This window comes from Rana temporaria, chromosome 10, assembly GCF_905171775.1.
Source record: "Rana temporaria chromosome 10, aRanTem1.1, whole genome shotgun sequence".
In the NCBI taxonomy this organism is placed as follows: Eukaryota; Metazoa; Chordata; class Amphibia; order Anura; family Ranidae; genus Rana; species Rana temporaria.
Window position 1 is genome coordinate 148,139,968 of NC_053498.1, and position 12,154 is coordinate 148,152,121.

The 12,154-nt window shown below is 48.6% G+C and overlaps 1 protein-coding gene across 1 annotated transcript in view; it reads left to right on the forward strand.

Annotated features, from left to right (window-relative positions):
- The first annotated feature begins 12,040 nt into the window (after positions 1 to 12,040).
- LOC120915891 (uromodulin-like) overlaps positions 12,041 to 12,154 on the forward strand; it is a 21,277-nt gene continuing 21,163 nt past the window's right edge. The window contains exon 1 of the mRNA XM_040326704.1: positions 12,041 to 12,154. This exon is cut by the window's right edge and continues 71 nt beyond it. The gene's annotated coding sequence lies outside the window, so the exon portion shown is untranslated.

Below are 12,154 nucleotides of genomic sequence, written 5' to 3' on the forward strand. Positions count from 1 at the left end.
ACTGTGGTATTCATCTTGTGCTGGGGGGGGGGGTGAACATTTCCACAGGACATTCGTGCAAAAAGTCTACAGGATGAGCACAGTGCAGGGAGAGGACGCCTAAGCAAGGGGCAGCACAGTGCCTTAGTGGTTAGCACTTCTGCCTTGTAGCAACGGTGTCCTTGGTTCAAATCCTGACCAGGATATTATAGGCATGGAGTTTGCATCATCTCCCATGGAGTTTGCATACGTTTCCTTCCACACCGTGAAGATATTCTGCTGGGTTAGCCCTGGAGTGTGCATGTGCGGCAGGGACATTAGATTGTCAGCCCCCCGGGGGCAGGGACCGGAGTGAATGTACAGTATGTACATTCATGAGCGGCGTACATTGCTGGCACTATAAGAATACCTGTAGGGAACATCTGCAATTAAAAAAAAAAAAAAAAAAGCTAACCATCGATCGCTGTTCTACAAAAATGAGGCGACTTTATGTGAATATTTAATTCTATTTCTTTTAGATTTTTATATTCAGATAAATGTTTCCCTGTTGATACAATTGTATCATTACACGGCCACACGTGTGTCTCTCTTTCCATTGATCGATCAAAAGGTGAAATGATCATCACAGTAATACTGAACCCCAATAAGATTTTTTATCACACCCAGACATTGCAATTCCAGGCCCAGATTCTCAAAGACTTACGACGGCGTATATCTCCCGATACGCCGTCGTAAGTCCGAATGTCCGCCGTCGTATCTATGCGCCTGATTCTTAGAATCAGTTACGCATACAGGGAGTGCAGAATTATTAGGCAAGTTGTATTTTTGAGGATTAATTTTATTATTGAACAACAACCATGTTCTCAATGAACCCAAAAAACTCATTAATATCAAAGCTGAATATTTTTGGACGTAGTTTTTAGTTTGTTTTTAGTTTTAGCTATTTTAGGGGGATATCTGTGTGTGCAGGTGACTACTATTACTGTGCATAATTATTAGGCAACTTAACAAAAAAAAATATATACCCATTTCAATTATTTATTTTTACCAGTGAAACCAATATAACATCTCAACATTCACAAATATACATTTTATGACATTCAAAAACAAAACAAAAACAAATCAGTGACCAATATAGCCACCTTTCTTTGCAAGGATACTCAAAAGCCTGCCATCCATGGATTCTGTCAGTGTTTTGATCTGTTCACCATCAACATTGCAATGTGCAGCAGCAACCGCAGCCTCCCAGACACTGTTCAGAGAGGTGTACTGTTTTCCCTCCTTGTAAATCTCACATTTCATGATGGACCACAGGTTCTCAATGGGGTTCAGATCAGGTGAACAAGGAGGCCATGTCATTAGTTTTTCTTCTTTTATACCCTTTCTTGCCAGTGGAGTACTTGGACGCGTGTGATGGAGCATTGTCCTGCATGAAAATCATGTTTTTCTTGAAGGATGCAGACTTCTTCCTGTACCACTGCTTGAAGAAGGTGTCTTCCAGAAACTGGCAGTAGGACTGGGAGTTGAGCTTGACTCCATCCTCAACCCGAAAAGGCCCCACAAGCTCATCTTTGATGATACCAGCCCAAACCAGTACTCCACCTCCACCTTGCTGGCGTCTGAGTCGGACTGGAGCTCTCTGCCCTTTACCAATCCAGCCACGGGCCCATCCATCTGGCCCATCAAGACTCACTCTCATTTCAGCAGTCCATAAAACCTTAGAAAAATCATTCTTGAGATATTTCTTGGCCCAGTCTTGACGTTTCAGCTTGTGTGTCTTGTTCAGTGGTGGTCGTCTTTCAGCATTTCTTACCTTGGCCATGTCTCTGAGTATTGCATACCTTGTGCTTTTGGGCACTGCAGTGATGTTGCAGCTCTGAAATATGGCCAAACTGGTGGCAAGTGGCATCTTGGCAGCTGCACGCTTGACTTTTCTCAGTTCATGGGCAGTTATTTTGCGCCTTGGTTTTTCCACACGCTTCTTGCGACCCTGTTGACTATTTTGAATGAAACGCTTGATTGTTCGATGATCACGCTTCAGAAGCTTTGCAATTTTATGAGTGCTGCATCCCTCTGCAAGATATCTCACTATTTTTGACTTTTCTGAGCCTGTCAAGTCCTTCTTTTGACCCATTTTGCCAAAGGAAAGGAAGTTGACTAATAATTATGCACACCTGATATAGGGTGTTGATGTCATTAGACCACACCCCTTCTCATTACAGAGATGCACATCACCTAATATGCTTAATCTGTAGTAGGTTTTCGAGCCTATACAGCTTGGAGTAAGACAACATGCATAAAGAGGATGATGTGGTCCAAATACTCATTTGCCTAATAATTCTGCACTCCCTGTAGATTTGGCCAAGATACGAGCGGCGTAAGTCTCCTACGCCGTCGTATCTTAGGGTGCATATTTACGCTGGCCGCTAGGTGGCGCTTCCGTTGATTTCCGCGTCGAATATGTAAACGAGCGAGATACGCCGATTCACGAACGCACGTACGCCCGTTGCAATTAGTTACGCCGTTTACGTAAGACATACGCCGGCGTAAAGATAAAGCTGCTCTCTAGGTGGCGCAGCCCATGCAAGGCATGGACGTCGGAACAAGCGTATCTTTTTACGTCGTTAACGTAAGTCGTACGTGAATGGGGCTGGGCGTAGGTTACGTTCACGTCACAGGCATTGAGCCGGCGTATCTTAGGGCGTAAATTCGACGTGATACTGAGCATGCGCGCGCATGCGCCGTTCGTTCGGCAATGCATCTACATGGGGTCACGCTTAATTTAAATACAACACGCCCACGACCTGCCTACTTTGAATTACGCGCGCTTACGCCGGCCGATTTACGCTACGCCGCCGTTACTTAGGACGCAAGTGCTTTGTGAATACTGCACTTGCCTCTTTAAGTTGTGGCGGCGTAGTGTAAATAAGATACGCTACGCCCGCACAAAGTTACGTGAATCTGGGCCCTAGTGTCATTCCCAGTATTGGCCCCTTGCCTACCGGGGGGCACTTTCACCCCCTTCTTGCCCAGACCAATTTTCAGCTTTCAGCGCTCTCACACTTTGAACGACAATTGCGCGGTCATGAAACGTCGCACCCGAACTACATTATTATTATTTTTCGGGAGACAGATGGAGCTTTCTTTTGGTGGTATTTAATCACCACTGGGAGTTTTATTTTTTGCTAAACAGATGAAAAAAAGACAAAACATTTGGAAAAATTACCGAAAATTTTGAAAAAAATAAGTGTTTCTTTGTTTCTGTTATAAAGTTTTGGAAAACGTAATATTTCTCCTTCACTAATGTGCAGACGGCACTGATGGGCACTGAGGAGGTACTGATGAGGCTTGCATTGATTAGCGGCACAGATTGGTACTCACAGATGACACTTATGCCGCGTACACACGGTCGTTTTTTGTGATGAAACAAAACAACGTTTTTCAAACTTCATTTTAAAAAAACGACGTTGCCCACACACCATCGTTTTTTCAAAATGCTCTAGCAAAGCGCGTTTACGTTCAGCGCGTACGGCGGCACTCTGTTCCATTGAAGCTCGCGTCATAACTTGCTTCTGAGCATGCGCGGGTTTAAAACGTCGTTTTCCCCACACACTATCATTTTAAATGACACAAAAAACGACGTTTTGAAAAGCGACACAAATTTTTTTAGCATTTTTTCGTTTTTCAGAAGACATAAAACAATGTTTTCCCCCCACACGGTCATTTTAAATGACGTTTTTAAAAATGTCGTTTTTTTTCATCTCAAAAAACGACCGTGTGTACGCGGCATTACAGGCAGCACTGGTGGGTGACACTAAGGGGCAGTACTGATGGTACTGATAGGCGGCACTAATCAGCACTGAGGAGGTACTGATGAGGCTGCATTGATAGGCGGCACTGTTTGGCACTGATAGATGACACTAATAGGCTGCAATGGTGGGCGACACTAAGGGACGGCACTGATGGTACTGATAAGCGGCACTGATGGACACTGATGAGCACTGGTGAGATTGCACTGATGGGCGCTGAGGAGGCTGCATTGATATGCGGCACTGATAGACAACATTAATAGGTGGCACTGGTGGGTGACACAAAGAGGCGGCACTGATGGGCACTGAGGAGGTACTGATGGGGCTGCATTGATATGCGGCACTGATTGGCACTGATAGATGACACTAATAGGCATGACTGGTGGGCGACACCAAGGGGCGGCACTGATGGGCACTGATGAGATGGCACTTATAGGCACTGATGAGATGGCACTGATGGGCACTGAGGAGGCACTGATGAGGCTGCATTGATATGCGGCACTGATAGACAACACTAATAAGCTACACTAAAGGCCGGCACTGATAAGCAGCACTGATGGGCACTGATGAGGCTGCATTAATATGCGGCACCGATAGACAACATTAATAGGTGGCACTGGTGGGCGACACTAAGAGGCGGCACTGATGGTACTGATAGGCAGCACTGATGAGCACTAATGAGGTGGCACTGAGGAGGTACTGATGAGGCTGCATTGATATGCAGCACAGATTAGCACTGATAGATGACACTAATAGGCAGCACTGGTGGGTGACATCAAGGGGCGGCACTGATGGTACTGATAGGCAGCATTGATGGTCACTGATGAGATGGCACTGATGGGCACTGAGAAGGCACTGATGAGGCTGCATTGATATGTGGCACTGATAGATGGCACTGAGGGGCGGCATTGATGGTACTGATATAAAAGCTAGAAGCTGGAATGACTTCAGACCCTTTCAACAGAGGCGGCTCTTTAATTAGGCAAATTAGGCGGTCGCCTAAGGCCTCGCGCTCACAGGGGCCTCGCGGCCGACAAACTTTCCCAATGCATTACCCCAGTTTTGAGGGACGGGGGACCTTAACGCTGCTGTGCTCAGGCAGCGTTAAAAGCCTGGACTCAGGAGCGGGGCCGCCAGCGTCCCTAACAACCAGTGAATATCGGTGACACCACCCCTTGTGACGTCAATGACCCAGCATGCCCTCAGTCAATGACGTCACAAGGGGGCGGGTTCACCAGGTGACACCACCTGATGGCCCCACGCCCTTTAGTTATTAAAGAGCAGGATCTGGAGGCCACCTTGTTAAAGGGGGCTTTTAGATTCCGATAAGCCCCCTGCCCGCAAAACTCCCACAACCACCGGCCAGGGTTGTCGGGAAGAGGCTCTTGTCCTTGAATTAGTTTTCCCATTATGGGTGTGAGTGGGGGGCCCCATGACACGTTTTTCTTAAGGCCTCACAAAGCCTGGAGCCGCCTCTGCTTTACAACATATTCGAATGGCACCAGGCAGGGGGGCCCACCATCCCCTTTAATATGTGCTCTGGTGATAGAGCCCCTTGCCCAAGCTGTTTGCGATAACTCGCCAGTCGCAGGTATTCAAGTAGGCAATACAATGTACAAAGTTAGCGTCTATGCGGACGATGTAATTGTCTCTCTCACTGATCCGCTTAAGTCTCTCCTCGCCCTCCAAAACCTTCCAGATCAATTCAGAACCATCTCCTTATACAACGTTCTTCATAATAAATCATCTCTATGCTTGGCTTCTTGCCCATTACCATCAGTCCCCTTACATCAGAGTCCCCATTACAAGCAGTGCCGTGGCCACGATGAAGGCTTCTGGCTGGTGCCGCCGGCATAAGCATTAGCTCTGGAACAACGGCACTGGCAGTCTGTTTGCCTTTAGTAAATCCACCCAGGGATGGACTGGCCATAGGGACTACAGGGAGTTTCCCGGTGGGCCGATGGCTCAGTGGGCCGTTTTTTAAAACGGAGACTCTCTCAGTCCCCCCCCTCTGTCTCTCAGTCCCCCCCCCCTCTGTCTCTCAGTCCCCCCCCCTCTGTCTCTCAGTCCCCCCCCCTCTGTCTCTCAGTCCCCCCCCCTCTGTCTCTCTGTCCCCCCCCCTCTGTCTCTCAGTCCCCCCCTCTGTCTCTCTGTCCCCCCCCTCTGTCTCTCAGTCCCCCCCTCTGTCTCTCAGTCCCCCCCCCCCTCTGTCTCTCAGTCCCCTTGTCTCTCAGTCTCCCCCTCTTTTAGCCCCCCTCCTCTGTCTCTCAGCCCCCTCTATCTCTCAGACCCCCCCTCTGTCTCTCTGTCCCCCCCCCTCTGTCTCTCAGCCCCCTCTATCTCTCAGACCCCCCCTCTGTCTCTCGGACCCCCCCATCTGTCTCTCAGCTCCCCCCCCCCTTTGTCTCTCAGCTCCCTCTTCTGTCTCATTCACTCCCTGACTCTTAGGATGCTTTCACACTGGGGTGGGCATTGACGGTAAAATACTGCTAGTTTTAGCAGAACTTTACTGTCGTTTTAGCTGCACTTTTCGGCGTCTAGCAGGCGCTTTTAACCCCCACTAGCAGCCGAATTCAAGGTTAAGTGCGCCTGTCTAGCGCTGCTGACGAAGTGCTTTGCAGGTGCTTCAGCTGCGGTGGCCATTCATTTCAATGGGCAGGAGCAGTTTGTACACCGCTCCTCCATTGCCCCAAAGATGCTGCTTGGAGGACTTTTTTGCCCCAGTGTGAAAGCACTCAGGCTTTCACACTGGGACTGCAGCGGAGGCATTTTTCAGTCGCTTTACAGGCGCTATTTTTAGCCCAAAAGCGCCTAAAAAACGCCTCAGTGTGAAAGGGGTCCTACACTCACCCCCTCTCTTTTACACTCACTCTCTTTTTCTTACACTCACCCCCTCTCCCTCAACCCTCCCTCTCTCTCGCTCTCATTCCCCTCTCTCTCACCCTCTCATGATATACAATAATGGATGTAGGGGCCTTTTGGTGGGCAACATTTTATTGAATTAAAGTGGGCCGGTCTGGATGAAGTCCAGGGCTAAATTTTTGTCCCAGTCCAGCCCTGAATCCACCCCAACACCTTGCACTCTCGGGCCCCCCAGCAACCCCCGTTTTACTTACCTGAGCCACGAAACTCTGTGTGCGCGATCCCACAATGGTTTCCCCCAGCTTGAGGCGGCTCTTCATTGGAGATTGATAGCAGCGCAGTCATTGGCTCCCGCTGCAGTCAATCAAAGCAATGACACGGCGCGTCGGGGGCGGGGCCGTGTGATAAAGTCGGCGGCTATGGCCTGGCTTATCCAAAACAGTGCACATTTTTGCCAGCACACCACAGATCTTCAAAGAACACCCAAAAGTTATTTTGAAGCATGGGCTGGATTCAGAGAGCAATTGCGTCTGCGTAACCATAGTTACGCAGCGCAATTGCTTACTTGCCCCGGCGTTACGAATACTCCTGATTCAGGAACCTCGTTACGCCGACTGCAGCCTAAGAAATGACTAGCATAAGGCTAAGCCTTATGCCGTCATATCTTGGGCTACATTCTTACGCAGGCCGCTAGGTGGCGTTCCCGTTGTGGTCAGCGTATAGTATGCAAATTGCATACTAACGCCGATTCACAACCCTACGCGAGCCCTGCGTACGCAGTTTACGTTGTTTGCATACGTCGGTTTTTGCGTAAGGCTGCCCCTGCTATTAGCTACGTGTACCCGTCGTTACCGCGTCGCAAAATTTGAAATTTACGTTGTTTGCGTAAGTGAATCGTGAATGGCGCTGGACGCCATTCACGTTCACTTTGAAGCAAATGACGTCCTTGCGACGTCATTTACCGCAATGCACGTCGGGAAAGTTTCCCGACGGAGCGTGCGCACTACGCTCGGCGCGGGAACGCGCCTAATTTAAATGATCCACGCCCTATGGGCTTACGCCGGGCATTTTGCCGGAGCGCCCATGAAATTTACGGAGCTACTGCTCCGTGAATCAAGGGTAGGGCAGGTAATTTGCGGAGGTGCAGCGGCAAAACGGTGCGCTGCGCCTCCGTAAAAACTGCGCAAATCTAACTGAATCTACCCCAATGATGACATCACGGTGGAAAAAATGCAGCTTTTTGGAGCCGCACAGGACCCTTTCGTCAGGTATACAGGGCTGGCCATCAGGGGGGTACAAGCAGTACACCTGTAAGGGGCCCGGAGGTCCCAGGGGCCCGGATGGCCTGAAGCTGTGTAAGGGGCCCCATAATTCCTGATAGTGGCCCTGCAGGCATATCATCACATACCTGACAAAGGGGTCCTACGTGGCTCTGAAACTTTGCACTTTTTCCACTGTGATGTGATCATTCTTCAAAAGAATTTTTTGATGTTATTTGAAGATCTGTGGTGTGCTGGTAAATTCATTACATTGGGGTTGTCCCGTTACCACTTTTTTAGGACCGAGTACAAGTACCGATAATATTTTTCCATGTACTTGCCGATACCGAATACCGATACTTTTTTTTAATGCCATGTGACAGTTTAACTGATGGGGACTGATAGATGGCACTGATAGATGGCACTGACTGATGGGCACTGATAGGTGGCACCTATGGGCACTGGCACTGACAGGTGGCTGGCACTGATGGGTGGCACTGACAGGTGGCACTGATAGGCGGCACTTATGGGCATTGATGGCACTGACAGGTGGCTGGCACTGATAGGCGGCAGTTATGGGCACTGATGGCACTGACAGGTGGCTGGCACTAATAGGCGGCAGTTATGGTCACTGATAGGTGGCTGACACTGTTAGATGGCACTGATAGGTGGCACTTATGGGCACTGATGGCACGGACAGGTCGCTGTCACTGACAGGTGGCTGGCACTTAAGGGCAGGCACTGAAATGCAGCAATAAATGATAAAAATAGTAAAAGAGAAAATATTGCGCTTGTTAAGGTGAAAAAAAGCAGCGATCAAAAAGTGTTATACCACACAAACAATAATGCAAAAAAGGGAAGAGATCGCGCTAAATAAATGATGAGTGAACACAAATAGTGACAAAAGTAAAAAAAAGTAGTCAGTCCCGCCACAAAGGCAAGTAAATCAATTCTCCCAAGTGATGAACTCAATCCACAAAAGAAAGTGCTTGACAGAAAAGATCCTCCACTAACGATATAAAAGCCTCTTACCAGATAGAATTGATCTCCAAATTATAGGAGATCAGATGGCGCATGGTAAGAGACATGGATGGATACTATCCCGTAAACAGCAACAGCGATGGAATCTTGGTAACTGTGTCTTTACAGGTATATGCTCTCGATAAATGACATGAGGAAATGCTATGCTGCAGCGCCCATCTTGGTACACCCTGCACTCGGCATCAGTACCGGCAGACATCTTGTTACACCCAGCCCAAACTATATGGGCTGGGTGTAACAAGATGTCAGCTGCTGGCTTACTGTGGCCAAGTGCAGGGTGTGCCAAGATGGGCGCCGGGATGTCCAAGCTGACGGCAACCACTCCGCCCACTGAGGCCACCTGCCCACTCCGCCCGATCCGCATACTGACGCCGCATGCCCTCTCTGCCCACTGAATCCACTCGCCCGCTCTGCCCACTGAGGCGACCGAATCCACCTACTGCCTCCGCCCACCCTCTCCACCCACTGAGTCCGCTCGCCGGTGACCAAGTATCGGGTCAGGCATCGGGAGCATTTGTTCGGTATCGGTAATAGTATCGGTATCGGGACAACCCTACATTACATACACTGATCTAGGATGTTTCCAGTCCCCATGTCCCCGGTGCTGCACCACCCATTACCCCAAGACCATTCCAGGAACGTGTGCAATGGGAATATTGACATTGGCTTATCCAACAGCCCCGGGATTGGCCATTCTCACCCGGCTGGCCATACTTCAATGGACATTCAGTGCATTTCTAATTAGCAAAATTCTGCCAAGAGAATCTACAAAATAATTACATTGTAACACATTTGTGTATTATGGGCCAGATTCACAAAGAGATACGACGGTGTATCTACAGATACACCATCGTATCTCTGATTTTTACTGGTCCTATCTATGCACCTGATTCATAGAATCACATACGCATAGATAGGGCTGAGATCCGACAGTGTTACAATGTGTTACACTGTCGGATCTTTTTTTGGATTTAAAAATGGCGCCGGGGGCGTTCCCGCTGATTTACACTGAATAATATGTAAATCAGCGAGATACGCGAAATTACGTACGCGGAAATTACGTACGCGGACCCGACGCTGTGTTCTTACGTCGTTTCCGTAGCGCGGTACCCGTCGTATACTTACCCCTGCTAAAAGCAGGGGTAAGTATTGTTAAGTATGGCCGTCGTTCCCGCGTCGAATTTGAAATTTCCTACGTCGTTTGCGTACGCCGATTCACGAACACGCGCGTCGCAAGTCCCGCTCACGTCGCAACCACTGATGTCCTATTGACGTCAGTGGGAGCAATGCACGCTGGGAAATTCCCCGGACGGCGCATGCGTATTTAAATCGGCGCGGGAGCGCGCCTGATTTAAATAGTACACTCCCCCAGCCGCGGAATTAGAATTCCGCCGGGGGAGTTAGGATCCGCCGTCGCAAGTTTGGAGGTAAGTGTGTTGTGAATTTGACACTTTCCTCACAAACTTGCGAGGGCGGATCTTAAAACACATAGGTTACACGGATCTAAAGATCCGCTAACCTTTGTGAATCTGGCCCTATAGGTACAGTGGAACCTCGGATTGGGAGTAATGCGGTTAATGAGCGATTCACAATACGAGCGCTGTATTTTGTAAAATCCTAACTCGGTTTGCGAGTGTTGTCTCACAAAACGAGCAGGATTCAGGCCAAAGCGGTGTGGTAACGCGTTTGGCCTGAGGTGGGGGGCGCCTGAGCCGAGCCGATCTGCGCTGTTCGGAAAGACTCGGAAATACTACGTTCCAGAGCCTTTCCAAACTGTCCAAACTGTTTCCGAGGCTCTCCAGTGCCCCCCCCCCCCCTCCTCTGGCAGTATTGCATGCCATTGAAGTCAATGCGGAACACATTATTTTTGTTTCCATTGACTTCAATGGGGAAACTCACTTTGATATGCGAGTGCTTTGGATTACGAGCGTTCTCCTGAAGCGGATTATGCTCGTAATCCGAGGTTCCACTGTATTTGGTATTTGGCACCATCACCATTACGATTCAAAATGTATTTGTGATACAATGAAACTTGTTTTTTTGTGCATTTTGTTGTTAAAATATTTTGGGCCATATTCTCCAAGATTTCCCGTCGGGCGGCGCGTAAGCCATTTACACTCCGCCGCCCCAACCTACAGGAGCAAGTGCTGTATTCCCCAAACACTTGCTCCGTAGTTTGGGGCGGCGGAGTGTAAATGGCCCGGCGTAGCCACGCGTATCTCCAAGAGGGCGGCTTCTATTTAAATTAAGCGCGCCCCCGATTCTAACGAACTGCGCATGCGCCGGGCTTAAAATAGCCCAGTGCGCATGCTCCAGTTCTCGGCGTAAAACGTCAATGACGCCGACGTGTGCGTCATTGACGTAAAGTCAATGACGCACACGACGTAGCCGACGGAAAAACACGACGCGGACCCGACGCCATACTTAACATGGTCTACGTGGGACTTGCGTAAACTTACCCCTCATATAGCAGGGGTAAGTTTACGCTTACGCAAACGACGTAAGCGACGGTTACGCGACGCAAATTAGTTCGGGAATCGGCGTATCAGGCTCATTTGCATAAACAAATGAGACCAGAACGTAAACGCCACCTAGCGGCGGGCTGAGTAATTACATTTAAGATCCGACAGCGTAAGTGACTTACACATGTCGGATCTTCAGCGTATCTATGCGAAAATGATTCGAAGAATCACTTGCATAGATACACTGGCCAAAAAAGAGAGATACGATGGAGTATCCTAAGATACTCCATCGTATCCTTACTCAGAATATGGCCCTTTGAGTACTGTAAAAAGATTTCCAAAATGGAAAAAAAGTTGGTTACAATTGGGCTTTAAACAAGTATGTAGAATAGTTGAAAGATTAATTTCGTAATAGAACAAGGTGGCATTTTCATCAGTCTATAATTATTAAACACCGCCAGAAAAATACATCAGCCTGTGACAACTGCGTAATGTTAAACCGTGACAGCTCGGGGCTAAGTTCTGCCTGGGTGAGGCCCAGTTGCTCTAACGTCATCTCATCTCCACCTTTTAGTTTTTTTTCGCAAGATCAACGCATGGCATTCCATCTGGACCAATGAGTATATAAGTAATTGAGTGATCGGTATTTGTACTCACAACCTCCACCACCGCACTTCAACTTTCCTAAAGGTGGCAAAACTCAACTGACAAGTAACTTGGCGCACTTGTTGGAAGAACATCG